This window comes from Astatotilapia calliptera, chromosome 1, assembly GCF_900246225.1.
Source record: "Astatotilapia calliptera chromosome 1, fAstCal1.2, whole genome shotgun sequence".
Taxonomy (NCBI): Eukaryota; Metazoa; Chordata; class Actinopteri; order Cichliformes; family Cichlidae; genus Astatotilapia; species Astatotilapia calliptera.
The window spans coordinates 16616455-16629300 of record NC_039302.1 but is presented as its reverse complement, the minus strand read 5'-3'; the positions used below and the strand labels follow the sequence as shown (position 1 = coordinate 16629300).

The following is a 12846-nucleotide window of genomic DNA, read 5'->3' as shown; positions in this document are numbered from 1 at the left end:
GTCTGAAATCTAACTGCCAGTTGCTGTCTATATCAGGCAGCACCTGCAAAGTCAATATCTATGTTACTAATTGTCATGGTCCGTGGTCCTGTGTTTGTGGAATGCGTGATGCTCGGGTAGCCACACCCCCGGGCTGGGCCATCACCAGCACACCTGCTCTCCATCCCGGTGATTACACGGAGATCCACTTAATCCAGCGCTGACGGATGCTCCACGCCAGTTCGTAGTCATCCCCACAGTGGTTTCTACTCGGCGTCTGCTACCTGCCTGTCCTCCGGCTAAACTGGATCTCGCGGTGCTCACCTGGCCCACTCGCCATTCCACGGACTTCCTGCCCCCACGGACTGCCACACTTCCCTCCCGAGCTCCCACGGTCCCGTTCTATCGTAAGCCCCTACTCTAACTCAGTTCTGATATGTTCTCCCCGCTTCCTGGCTCCCTAGTAATCATCTCCCCTTTCTATTGCAGCCCCCCGCCGTCCCGATCCCGGCTTCCTCGTGTCATTGTTTCCCCGGATTTTTAGTTTCTGTTTTGCTCTCTACTTTCCCCGGGTCGCCTTTCGTTGTTTTATTAAAGTGTCTTTTTGTTAGCTCGGAGTCTGCGCCTGGATCCTTTCGTGCCCGCGCACCACGGCGCATGACACTAATGCTACCAAACATGACATTGTGTTGCCACCTAAAACCCTTCTAGGTAACATAGAGAGGGTAACACATAGTTATCCTGTAAATCTCAAAGAAGCTCAGATAGGCTCGATTGTAGAAAAAGACAATCAGAACTCACCTAGCTCAGCAGAAGAGCCTTGGGAACCACCTGTCAATTTGGGCCACCTTAACACAGAACAACAGGCGGTCGTCATGAAAATGTTAAGGGAGGAGTCAGGCGCATTTGCTTAACACAAAGAGGAAGTTGGTTACATAAGAAATCTAAAAATGGATATCAAACTCACTGATCAGATTCCTGTAGCCAAATCCTATAATGCAGTCCCACGTGCTCTCTACGATGAAGTAAAAAGTCACATTCAGGACTTGTTAAAAAAAGACTTTATTCACAAATCAACCTCACCATATGCCTCTCCAATAGTGTGTGTGAGAAGGCGGGATGGAGGCCTGAGACTGTGTGTCGATTATAGGGGCCTCAATAAAAAGACCATTCCAGACAGACACCCTATTCCACGAATACAGGAAATCCTTGATGGACTTGGCGGCAATAGGTGGTTTAGTGTGCTTGACCAAGGCAAAGCGTACTATCAAGGTGAAATCAGCGAAGACTCGAAAAAATATACCGCCTTCACAACACCCTGGGGGCTGTACGAATGGAATAGGATCCCATTTGGACTCACCAATGCACCTGCAGCTTTCCAGCGGAGCATGGAGGAAAGTTTGGAAGGCTTGAGGGACAAAATATGCACTCCATATTTAGATGATGTTTTGGTGTACAGTCAAACATTTGAACAGCATATTGAAGATTTGAGATCAGTTCTCAAACGTCAGCGGGCTTGGGGAGTAAAACTAAGACCTGATAAATGTGACTTGTTTAAAAATGAGGTCCGCTATGTGGGCAAAATCATTTCAGCAGACGGCTACAAAATGGATGAGAAAGAGGTACAAGCAGTACGAGCTTTGAAGGACAACCCACCAACAAACATTAAAGAGCTGAGAAAGCTTTTAGGATTTTTAGGATACTACCGAAGCTATGTACAAGATTTTTCAAGACATGCAAAGTGCCTATATGATTTACTCTCAGTTGACCACACGCAAACACCAGCGCGGTCAGCCAAGGCGGGGCATGCTGCACCCACCCAAAAAATCATATGGAGTGACAGCCACCAAAAAGCACTAGACTATTTGGTGGATGTTTTGACTAATCCACCTGTGATGGCTTATCCTAAATTTGAGGAGCCCTTCATTCTGCACATCGATGCTTCAGAAGAAGGCCTTGGTGCAGTCTTGTATCAGAGGCAGGACAGTAAATTAAGAGTCATTGGATATGGGTCAAGAACATTAACACAAGCTGAGAGGAATTACAGGTGGCACTCAGGGAAACTTGAGTTTTTGGCACTAAAATGGGCTGTGACTGAGCGCTTTAGAGACTATTTGTTCTATGCTCCCTCAGTGACAGTGTACAGTGATAACAACCCTTTAAGCTATGTTTTAGGCACAGCTAAACTGAATGCAACAGGACACAGATGGGTTTCCGAGCTGGCTGATTTTAACATAACACTGAAATACCGACCCGGAAAAAGTAACGTTGATGCAGACTTTTTGTCCAGAACACCTTCTAGTATGGATTCATACATGTCAGAATGTACTGAGCTGTGTTCGCCTGAAGTGTTAAGCGCAGTACTGAATGCCATTGAAACACAGGAAGACAAACAACTGTATTGGATATCAGCCATAACGTGCAATCCAGAAGTAAACAAAATACTTACAGAAAATCCGCCAGATGTGAGGATCACAACGCAGGAGCTATTGCAAGCTCAAAAGCAGGACCCTGCCATAGCTTATGTTCTCAACTTAAAGAGTACTGGTGCGAGTTTTGACAAGACATCAGCGCTCAAAACCCCTAAAGGAAAACAGCTACTACACGAGTGGAAAAAGCTGTTTATCTCAGATGACGGGTTGCTGATACGAAAGACTGTGACTTACACTCAGATTGTGATTCCGGAATCGCACAAAGAACTGGTGTACAAACACCTTCACTGCAAAATGGGTCACTTGGGGGTGGACCGTGTGATGAATTTGGCAAGGAGTAGGTTTTATTGGCCGAATATGTACAAAGATATTGAGTTTTTCATTACACAGGTGTGCAAATGTAATATTCAGAAAAAACCTACAGTTCAGTGTAGGGCCCCCATGTGTCATGTGCCGGCTACTGCACACTTTGAAATGGTCTCAATAGACTATGTCCATCTCGAAAAGAGCAGGGGAGGGTATGAGTATATTTTAGTGTTACAGGACAACTTCACCAAGTTTGCTCAAGCCTACCCTACACGCAACAAATCTGGCAAAACAGCAGCAGATAAAATTTTTAATGACTTCTCCTTGAAATTTGGTTTTCCTGGTAAATTACATCACGATCAAGGCAGAGAATTTGAAAACCATTTATTCAAACAGCTGCAGAAGTACACAGGAATAGCTAATTCAAAGACTACACCCTACCATCCACAGGGGAACCCGGTGGAAAGGTTTAATCGCACTTTGCTGTCAATGCTGCGGACCCTGGATGAGGAAAAGAAAGGAAACTGGAGTGACTACGTAAACAAAGTTGTGCATGCCTATAATTGCACAACTAGTGACTCGACAGGATACTCGCCCTTTTATTTACTCTTTGGTAGACATCCACGTCTCCCTATTGATGTAATTTTTGGACTGAGTGAGACGAACAAATGCAAATCATGGATGCTGAAGAGTTTCAAGTAGATATGGTGAATGGACAAGGTAACGCTAAACATGACACCTCAGCATCACCAGACACTGTTGCTTCGTCAGGTCAGCCCAGTGAAATGAACCCAGAACTGTCGGAACCGCAGCCGAGAAGATCTCAGAGGAAGAGATGTCCACGGAAAATATTGACTTATGATGCATTTGGCCAACCAGTTCAAAGAGCAATTGGTCACAGTGTTAACCCATTGTATGCCAGTGCAGCAGCACCGCCATTCTATGACCAGTTTGGAGTACCTTGGGCAGCTCTACAAATGCCTTACTATGCAGCTTATGTACCAGTTAGTTATTATTGAACTGTGAAAGAGTTTTTCTGAATTTAAATGATGTTATTTTTCAAAAATGTATGGGGACTTACAAGGCCTTACCAATATGGTGACACAAGTATTTGATACTTTTGGGGATGGTAGCGTAAGACATTGGATCATTATGTTTGATGAGGTAAATTGTGATTAAATGGTTACTATCTAAGTTGACAAGCTCCGGAGCACGTGGTAAAGTGATAGTAACGTCTTAGAGGGTAATATTTGTATGTGGACTGTCGGAAACAACTCAGCACTGTTGTAAGCCGATGCTTATCTGGTAAGAGAGTAACATGTGATTCTGTCACCTGAGGTCCAATAGTGCATCGTGAAAGTGATCTTAGAGCACTGCTAAACCCTATGCCAGCTACATGTTTTTCCACCAGTAGGGGGCAGTCACGGAAAAAGAAAAACTATGTAAAAAAAAAAAAAAAAGAAAAGAGAAGAAAAAGAGAGAAGAGTGTATTCTTGGGCTCTGTATGTGAAAGCCACGGTTCTGAAGTACCCAAATAAACTCGGTTCTGCTGTTTACACCAAGTTGTCCTGGAGTGGTGTAACATTATAGCCAAACAGAAACGAGCAGGTGCAAAAATCCAATTGGCTGTTACAGGAGGCAAGAAAACTGGTGTTGTTGTCTCCTTCAGTTTGAGATTCTGGAGTATGTGAGCTGACATCAGGTCACTCTGTACCAGAAGTGTGGACTCGAGTCACATGACTTGGACTCGAGTCAGACTCGAGTCATTAATTTTATGACTTTAGACTTGACTTGAAAAATGTTCTAAGACTTGTGACTTGACTTGGACTTTTACACCAATGACCTGGGACTTGAATTGGACTTGAACCGGTTTACTTGAAAAGACTTGATATTTCACCCCAAATATAAAATTTAACATGCATATTATATAGAGATTGAAAATGTGACGTCATTCAGGGGTAAACCGCAAAGGATTCTGGGAACTTGTGGCAAGAGGTACTAGCGCACGCAGGCTTTCAATTGAAATCAGTCACACAGCGATAAAAAGAAACACAAAAATGTCAAGAAGCTGTTGTATTATTAACTGCAATAGCCGGTCGCATGACAGCCACGGGAAGCCGACGGGTAAAGAGATCGGTTGTTATCGGATTACGTCGTTGAAGAGAAATTGTTCAAGCCATGTTTCCGAAGTAACAAAGACGCGACTGGATTGCAGCCATTCAAAGATCAAATATAACGTCCCAGAACACTCCAGCTCACAGGTTAGTCTGCTCCAAGCATTTACACGAAGGTCAGTGTTTTTTAGTAGTTAACTCATTCACTGCCAGCCATTGGCAGTGAATGAGTTAAACCCATTGACTCATTCACTGCAATTGACGGCTATAGACGTCAATGGCAGTGAATGAGTTAATACGTCATTTTCATAACATAATTGGTGATATAGGTTACAAGCAAGTCTGGCGCTGAACAGAAATTGTCGCGCTATGCTCCTTTGTTTATTGTGCATAAATAGTAAATTATCCTGACTCAATATTGCGTTTCTCCTCTGTTATTATGGTACATTGACAAAAACATATACTTTTATTCACAGGATAAAACAGGTTTTTTGTATCACTAATTGCCCAGTACAATTACAGCATACAGTATTGTTGTCACTGCTACATTTCTGTGATGCCTACCAGAAATTATTTCCACTACTAATTAATTACCGTTGAGCTCAAAGGTCCTATTAATAAACGGTTAACGAATGTGTATCTATGAGACGATTTGTGAGACTGGTAAACTTACCTTTGTTCGTACGATGGTCTTTCGTTCTACACGGTGCATTTCAAGGTCCTGTATCCATCCGTCGGTAAACTGTACCTGGGCTTGTTGCAGTGACCTGAAGTTACTAAACTTCATGAGTGTATGCACTCACTCCAAGAACCATATAATTATAAATATGCATATAAATATGCTACAATGAGATAGCTGACTTCATCTAACTAGCAAATGTTGTCCAGGCTACGTTGGTGATGCAGTTTTTTTTAATATGTATGATATTTTTGTCATGCGATTTTAAAGCCGGTCCTACAACCGCATCCAAGAATAACATGCAGCTTATCTCAGAACTGTCGGTGAAAATTATTCTTGGAGCTAAGTTTAATTGAGCTGCATTTTAAAGAGGTGCAATTTCACAATTTGTGTATATTTTCTAAGTTCACTATTTTGTCATGTGTTGAGAAAAACACAGATTTAAAAATTACATGGTCTAATATTTACATTTAGCATAACTGCAACATTATTTTTTCGTTTTTTTTTTTTTTTAAAGACTCGAAAGGACTTGAAATTCAAAATTTCAGACTTGTGACTTTACTCAGACTTTTACACCAGTGACTTGAGACTCGACTCTGACTTGCCTGACATTACTTGAGACTTGACTTGAGACTTGAGGATAAAGACTTGAGACTTACTTGAGACTTGCAAAACAATGACTTGGTCCCACCTCTGCTCTGTACACTACCTGACACAGCAAGTGGTAGTCTGGTGACGGGTGTAACATAATAAAGAAGCTGTGATCAGCTTGGGCTCAAGGATGAACTACACACCAACCCAAAGGTGACAAATTTGAGTAAGTCTTAAAAAGGGGGATTTTTTCAGTGCTGTGGTATAATCCCTTGAGCAGAGTTCAAAACTGAAACTTAGCAGTTGGATCTCCTTCCCACGAGACCTTCAATCATGAAAATGATTAAAACAGTTTTGACCTTAGTATTTTGCCGTAAGAAAAATCTTGCAGCACGTGGAGCAACAGAGATGGGCATGCAGTGAGAGTAAGACAGAGGAGTAAAAATGTAAACAGAGGATTCTGAGACTGTCTTAGCCTTCAATGCTGTGAAACACATACATTCTTCAGTCTGCTACACATGGAGCCACAGACCAACTTATCTCTCTCCTCACACTGAAAGGTAATGGTCACAGGGCCAAGATTACATCTCTCTGCCAGAGAAGGTCAAAAAACAAAAGCTACAATTAAAAAAAAGCAATTCTTTCAGTCTTCATATATTTAGCCTTGTCTCTTTTGATTATGCCCCTCACAACGGTGGCAGCTGTGGAAAGAAAGCTTTCAAGTCGTTTTATCCGTGTCTCTTGAAAGTTGTGGAAGCATGAATGTTCACTTTGACTGAGGACACTCTTGCATTACAGGTGGCGCTAATGCAGTTTTTGGAAGTGATGTCTGTGTTGCCACAATACTGTTAGTGACAGATCCTGGACACAAAATTTTAATATCTGACTTATCTCTTTAAAAATATCTTTTCAGCATCAGAATGTTTGATATGTGACTTAAGGAAAATGTGTGCATTATATATGGCAGGACACCAAGGACCTGCTGTTAGTATGCTACAGCTATCTACTTGACAGTCAATGTATAGAGTCCAAGTCTTTAATAACATCATCACCTTACCATATATTTACTGTTATCTGAAGATACCGTTTCCATGGTAATGGAGAGTTTGCAGTCATAGATAACAGTAATTTTTAATTAGTGCTCCTGTCTATCAGTCTCTCCTGCACTCGGTAATAAACACCAAGTGATGAACTTCAACGAGTATTTTGTGCATTTACCTGCAATCACCCATCATGAAACTGCTCACACTCAGTCTCAAAAATAAACCGTCCATGAAAGTCCATGAAAACAGCAGATCTGAAATGATGAAAACTCACACTGTCTGAAGCATAAATTATAGGTTTATGAATGACTGCAAAATAACAAAGCAGAATATAGCTTTATAATATTATATCTTACAATATATAAGAGTGGCACATGATGTGGCCTTGTGCTCCTGTAGCCCTTCTGCTTCAAGGTTTGAGATGCTCTTCTGCATACCTCGGTTGTTACAAGTGCTTATTTGTGCTAATGTTGCATTTCTTTCAGCTTGAAGCAGCCTGGCTATTCTCCTCTGACCTCTGGGATCAACAATACTCAGACCAACCATTTGGGCACCAACAACTATGCCACATTCAAAGTCACTTAAATCACCTATCTTCCCCATTCTGATGCTCGGCTTGAACTTCAGCAGGTTGCCATGCCATGTGATTGGCTGGTTGGATATTTGCGTTAATGAACATTTACATATATTTGCATGCTGCTAACGACCCCGCAAACTGCTAGTGAGTCCAGATCTTTCATGCTCCACACTTAAATGATGTGTTTCCCCCTTTTTTCAAAACTGCAGCTTTAAAGTCAGTGTTAAATGTTGAGCTACTTATCAGATGAATTAGAAAATATTTCAAGTTCATCTTAATTTTAGTCATGCATCTATTTTCATGACTGCTGTAGCTAGACTACTTGTGGTGAATATGATCCTCCTGTGATCTGCAGATGCAGAGGTAAGGTTACAATATGCTGAAAATAAGAACGCACACAATACCATGGCTCCGTACTGGGTACAATGATAACAGAAGAAAAGACTGCTTTAAAAGGACAAGAAAACGTCAGAAAAAGACTACTATTATTACTGTTCAAGGAAAATGTTTACTCAGAAAAAAGTGCATCTCATCTCCCCTATCTGCTGCTTTCTTCATCCTTTTGCATTTATATGAACGCTGTCACTTGTCAGTGTGAAATGAAGTCATGAGTCTAAGTTTCCTACCCATGTTCACCACCCGACTCAAATGTCAGGACATATTTTGACATTCACTGATGTCAAAAATGAGGGACAATCAAACTCACAATGCAGCATTATTTCATATTAGATTAAAACAGCATATAATTTTAGACTCAGTTGAGTGTTACTTGCGCCATTTAGTTTCCAAGGTAACGAGAAGGGTTTACTTAGAGAGCACCAGTGAAGACTCCACAGGTAGTGGAGTTTTTTGTTCTTCTCCATTGTAAGAGGTAACAAGGGAGTGTGAACTCTTTCTTTGGGGGGGAGACCAGTGGTGTGAAAACAGCTGTGTATTGCCTTTTGTTTCTGTAGAAAGTATTTAAACCCAGGGCTCTGCCGGGTTCAAGAGAGACTCTGCCGGTTGTTTGCCCCTTGATGGCTGCTTTCACCAAGCTTGGGTTTTTGTTCTTTTTGATTAAAGGATGTTAGTTATGTTCACCATTTGTCTGCAGGCTTTACTAAATGGGAAACTTCCACAACATGATCCTCCATAACCGAGGTAACGACAGTTGACTGAAATACAAAGGGTAAGCACTTATCATGTTTTGCTCCACACGGTTTACAAAGCGTCTTATTTTCCGTGACGTCAAATGCAAAATGGCTACATATGGTAAATGGCCTGTATTTGTATTGCGCTTTACTTAGTCCCTAAGGACCCCAAAGCACTTTACACTACATTCAGTCATTCACCCATTCACACACACATTCACACACTGGTAATGGCAAGCTACATTGTAGCCACAGCCACCCTGGGGCGCACTGATAGAGGCGAGGCTGCCGGACACTGGCGCCATCGGGCCCTCTGAATATGACTCTACATATGACTTGTCTTCTTCCCAAGCATTGACATTGTGTCACATTTTCTTGAGAAACAGAGGGCATGAGAGCTAGCTGTACCATTTACCCAAAAAATCTCATCTTATTTCCCAAGATTACTTTTGATTGGATCACTTCCCCAAACTCCTCCCACCTTCCTTTTTATTCATTCACCAAATTGTCAATACATTTCATCACAGTTTTTGTTAGTTTTCCTTTAGTTATCATCTTGTTTTTGTCAGAATAAAAAAGGTTGCTGACAAAAACTAGGCCTATGAAATCAACACTGGTAAACCTTTTTTCCATTTAATTCAAAATTGTAATGGTAAAAAATATTTTGTTCTTTACAAAGCAAATAGGAAACAGTACAATCACCTCATGTCTAAAATCTACTTAGTAGCTGTCAAGAGATGTATTTTTTTTTTTCTTATCTTTTTTCTTTTTTGTGTCCCGTTTGGATCTTTAGCCATCAGAACTGTTGTCTTAAGGCCAAGAAAGATGCCAAGCGGATTTATTTTACCAAGTGGATCATCATGGCCTTGCCATATTGGTCCATTTGATTGACCTTTATTATAATTATGTATTTACTTTATTTTCAGTTGCTACAAACGGGACAGACATGACTGGGGGACAGGGAGAAAGAATGAAAGAAAGAGAGGGAGAGAAAAAAAACCAAAGGGGAGAAGAGACGGTGAGAAGGGGGGGGGGGGGGGGGGGGGAGAAAAAAAAAACACAAACAAAACATAATAAAAAAAACAGCACCATCACAATAAACTAGCTAGCAGTAGATATCAGTAGATACTAGAGATGGCACGATACCACTTTTTTATGTCCGATACCGATACCGATATCATAAATTTGGATATCTGCCGATACCGATATGAATCCGATATAGTGTTTTTTAATCAACAAAACTGTTTTTTATAAATATCTTGCTGCATTTTGTATAACTTCATACTCAAGTTTAAAACAACAACTACACTAAAGCTATTCTGTTATACCTGTATGCAAAAAAAAATATTTCATAGTTCAGCAATACTGATCAATCTAATAAACTCAAACCTGCACCATCCTCCCTATTCTGGTATTTTAAAGAGTACTTAGCATAAATATTAAGCAACCTAACTAATAGGGTTCCAACTCCCAGCAACAACAAAAATAAATAAATAAAAAATAGGGAACCACCCCTCACGCTCCACCTCATGATGCTTAATCAACGTAATCAACCTTAATTTGATGCAGTGTGAAAAAAAATGCACAGAAATCAATTATTTTTCAAGAAATATTAAATAGATTCAACATCTTTCTTCAACAAAATTGCAGCCTGCACAGATGGTACCTTCCCAAAGGAAAAAGTACTATAGCTTACTAGGGTATATATATTAGACTTAATAGTCACTATATACAGTAATTGACTTCTATTCATTTTACATCAAATTAAAACTTTGGGTGTCAGATAATTATTTATTAAAAGCTAGACATTTTAAATGAGAATAAGAAAGAAAAGTATGTCTTTGTGCCCCCTGTTAATGCCCTATCAGCCCCCTTGGCTAAACTTTGCTAGATCCGCCCCTGCACAGTTACCAGCGTCAGCTACGTAGAAAAAGATCCTGGAGTAGAAAGTAATATTAAATACATTCTAACAACAGCTGATCAAGCTTAAACGTGCTGCTGTTGTTCAGCCGCTGGTTTCCTCTTTCTGGTGCAAAGTGGGCCAAAAGCAAACTAGAGACACGGACTCGCGACAGAAAAGCCGATCAGCTGATCGTTAAGCAGTTTCATGATTGAAGTAGCAGCAGGAGAGGCAGTCGCTTGTTAAGCTTAACGCAGGAATGCTTTACAAACATTCAGAGATGGACTTACACACTTGCTTTACTTCTCTCGGGATAACTTTGTCGGAGATGAAATGCCGGGTTGCTAGCGAAGCTCCAAATGCTATCCAGATCACCAACGGGTTCCGCATGCCACAGCCGCTCTATCACGTGATGCATACTGCTCCGACGTGCTAACATTCTGAGGTGAGTTACGGCGTGTTGCAAGTTTTGTGAGGTGCTTTCGTGATATTTAATGGATCGGATTACATTTTTTATTTTTCTCCGATATCCGATCCAGTAATTTAGGTCAGTATCGGACCGATACCGATATGTAATATCGGATCGGTCCATCTCTAGTAGATACTAAATAATAAACGATATTGTGCAGCACGCAAGATAGACAGCGCACAATGTGCTTTGAGGCAGCAGCCAAGAAAGGTGTAGTCCGTGTCTGTGAACACCCGTGTGTACACCTGTGTGCACACCTGTGTGGATCAGCATGCTTGTATTCCGAAGGTTTCTCCATGTAACGATCTGCTAGGGAGTGTGGGGAGCCATAGCCCCGTCCACCAGGGTATGAAGCAGGTATAGAGGAGATCCAGGCCCCAGATATCCAGAGGCCCCAGAGTACAAGGACCCGAGGAGGACCACCAAAGGGGGGGAACCGTGCCACCCTCCTGGGAAGAGCTGAGTAGAGCCCCAAAAGAGAGGTCACCCCGCAGCTACGGAGCAGAGGCCAGAGGGGGTTGCAGTGGCATGCCCTCGGGCTCTGCCGGCAGCCAGCTGTGCCAGAGAGGACCGAGCTTCAGGCCCAGAGGCCAGAGGCCTGAGGGCATCCCACCCCCCGGAAGGAGCCCAGCCGGGCCACAGGCGCCCGGCCCCGCCAATCAGCCACCAGTAGTGAGCCGGTACATACATGAGCACCCAGCCCCAGACGACAAGGACCACCAACACACCAACGTCTGCGGGCATCAACCACCGGCAGGGAGTGTGGTGAGGGGAGATAGGCCTCCGTACTTTAGAGGGCCTGAGATGTACCCAGAGAGGTTGAGTCTAAGACCCAACCTGACATATAGACACAGACGAACAGGCACACGCGGACACAGACGTGCATTCCCACCCCATATGCACCACCAAATACTCGGCACTCACCCAACGTGTAGACAGACACAAATAGACACTGCACAGACAGTCGCACTCCCCAAACATACTCTATATCCCAGGTCCAGGTACCCCCGCCCTCAGAGGGGCAAGCCGCACCTAGACCTAGGACATGTAACCCTTCTCTCTGGGGTGGAGGCAAGCAGACCACCTCCTTATCTGCAGTAGCGGGGAGGCCCCGCATCCCAGACCCCAGTCTGACGGCCAGCACCTCCTCCCAGCCCCCCAGCCCTGAATAGTGAAGACCTCAAACCTGTATTCTAATGACGTAGATGTATTCTAAAGACACTTCTTCAGCTGAGAGTCAGAGAGTGAAGACACACACGCTGCAGATTTCACTTGCAAGGGCAGTCACAGAGCGCTCACACGAGAGTGGGGGCCCTGTGATGTGCTCTCTGAGATTGCTCCTGTCTTTATTTATATACAAGGGTAATACAATATTGACTACGTCTGTTTGTAGACAGAGGAATGTTGGTGCGTATGTAGGTGTATGTGTGTGAGATTCTGAAGGAAACGGCCCCTCTTCTTGTTAGGGAGTGAAGATAAGAGTGTTCAGCTCTCCTCTTCCTGGTATGGAGTGAAACTGCTTGTTCAGCTCTTATTATCGCTGTGGGAAGAAACTTGTAAAAGAGAACAGAACAAGTCTTGTAGTGAACAACAGTCTAAGTCATCAAAAGGTCAACATGCAGTATT

At 42.6% G+C, this 12846-nt stretch overlaps 1 long non-coding RNA gene across 1 annotated transcript; it reads left to right on the top strand.

The window, feature by feature from the left end:
• The first annotated feature begins 243 nt into the window (after nucleotides 1-243).
• LOC113020919 (uncharacterized) lies at nucleotides 244-589 on the top strand. Its single transcript, XR_003272248.1, has 2 exons — nucleotides 244-386; nucleotides 469-589. It is a non-coding gene; the product is annotated as an uncharacterized LOC113020919 (long non-coding RNA).
• Nucleotides 590-12846: the final 12257 nt, after the last annotated feature.